Here is a 2,500-nt window from a genome sequence, read left to right as displayed (position 1 = left end):
ATGTTAAGCGTACAACATGACTGACTTCGGCAAAATAGTTTTGGATTTTAATTGTGAGAATATCTCTTATGTAAACACTTTGATGTATAGAGTACTAGCGTCGTTTCCAGAACGAGTTTGTTTTCCTAGGATTTACTGAGACATGTTTTCGATGGGGAGTAACATCAATTTATATACACTGCCAAAAATGGATTTTCTTTGTGGTTTGCAGCTGGGTAATGATAAATTGATGATAAAAATAATAATGATGATGACGATGATGATGAAGATAACCTCCGGCAGAGTGGAATGTGGAGCGTAGAGCCTGAGTTTCCTTTTTCAGTCTCATTTTTACCGGTTCAAAGCGTTGCATAACATTGCATGATATATTATGTAATGAGATTATCAACTCCAAGTTTACTCTGCATGGCCCAGCGTCGTAGGCAGTTGAATTAAATTAGATCTTCTTTCTTCAATCTCATTAGGTAGTTTCGCTGGTTGAATAACATTATTGTTATTTGTTAATTACCCGACTCCAATTTGTTGCAATTTAGAGAAGAACATTAGTGCTCTCTCCTCAATTTTTCAGAACGGAAATAACACAACGGTGGAAATGAAATTTCCCATTGAGTATCAAAATACTAACTCCGTTTGAACTAAACCCATTGTGGGATATAATTATGGCAAATGGTATCCGTACTTTACGCGTGAAGATATATGTCTTGCAAATGGGGCGTTGAAAAAAACTGTGAACGCAAAGGAGAAACAGAGGTCGTTTGTCGGCTTAGATGCGGCTGGCTGCAAACTATCTCAGTAATCCATGTCATAATCTTCTAAAACTCTTATTGCATTTAAATTTTTTTGAAAGTAATTTTCTCGCGATGAGTCAATTCTAGATACACAAGTACATGTCAATACCAAAAGAAGTCAGCATTCAACTACAACTTGAACTGAACGGTTGTCATTAACAATTTTTCTTTATGTGGCTGCGTTGAACACTCCGTTGGATTTCAGTATAGGTTTCTTACTAAGGTATCTCACTTAGCTCACCTATAGGAATGCTACCTGGCCATCTCAGAAATTTTTCTATTTAGTCCACAGAAAATCCTTAAGCAGCTTACTCCAAGACTCCATTAATAGGTACCATATAACCAATGCGCTTTAATTAAACAAGTTATTATTTCCAGTGAAGTATGTTTTCTTTTTATGCAATACTGAGATCATGCAATTAACTATGATGCAGATAAACAGAGACACATGAGCTGCGTGATCATTTGCTTTACAAATTGATGCTCAAAGTGATCTTCGATTTTCATATTACCTTCAGTTGTTTTCGCTGTTTCACTGTTAGTTCAATTCGCAACCTTCATCCGGGAATACTGATGTTTTCCGCTATATTTCGTTTTATGTCCTTCCTTTGTCACATGGCACTCTGAGTGACAAAAGCCTTTACTTTCGAGTCGCAGATTTCTCTACTCAGAAACCGAATGCTGGGCGAAAGGGAGGGTCAAAGCTCTTTTACCTTTTGTCCCCAGGGAGGGTCAGAGCTCTTTTACTTTTGTCCTCTGTTCCCTAAACCAACTCTGTGTTCTTATTATCCTAATTTCACCGGCTTGTGACGTCCAGTTTCAGATATCATTGACACCATTTTTAAGACCTCTAATAAAATCGCGATCAAGCATTAAACTCCGACAAGTCTCTACTGGTGGAGACATGTAATGGAGACAGAAACATTACAAAAGACCCTTTTCATGAAAGGCGACAATTAACTTTTTTTTTCTACTTTGTGATAATAGGATAAAACATCCTTTAAAGCAGGATGTTCTTTTGTATTTTGTCCATGCTAACTACGCAAATTTTGCAGATAACTCGCACCAGGGCGAAAGATTTTTTTTGCCTTTAATGAATCAGCAGATGTATGTAGGACTCCATCAAGACTACCGTATTTAAAGGCACTCGTTGTTTAGTTAGGGACCCTCCTTGAACTGAACATTTTTTTTATTCCCAGTCATTTTTCGTTCGATGTTTTCTCCAGAAACGTTTCACGGAAACTTGTATCTCCATATTTACTAGTATGCGTGTATGTTGTCGGTCAAATCCTCGGTCTCAGATTAAATTCATTTTCCTATAACTTCCCTCAAGCTCTGTCTTACGCATCTTAACACATCTTCTTACTGTTTCGTATCATTTTATCGGTTTCTGTATTTATACACTTAAACATTCAGTCTCAACATTGCGAAATAGTAAGGGAACAACGAATTGTACTGTACACTTACCTATACCATAATCCATAATCCACCGGAAACTTGCCTTAAAATGGATCACATTAATAAGAAGAAGGTGTTGTTGGCAAACACAATTTAAAATTTGATGGTTCATTTATTCAAACCTTAAATCCTTAAGGTTCGTAAAAAGAGTTGTCATCGTCGATAAAATTATCACCCGATGTTTAGAGCTTAACTTTCGTAAACTTTCATTATTCGCAAAGTATGCATCTCGATGGTCTGGTTGTGCGTTTGGG

The sequence above is a fragment of the Montipora foliosa genome, chromosome 6 (genome assembly GCF_036669935.1).
Source record: "Montipora foliosa isolate CH-2021 chromosome 6, ASM3666993v2, whole genome shotgun sequence".
Classification (NCBI taxonomy): Eukaryota; Metazoa; Cnidaria; class Anthozoa; order Scleractinia; family Acroporidae; genus Montipora; species Montipora foliosa.
This window is presented reverse-complemented; position numbering follows the sequence as displayed.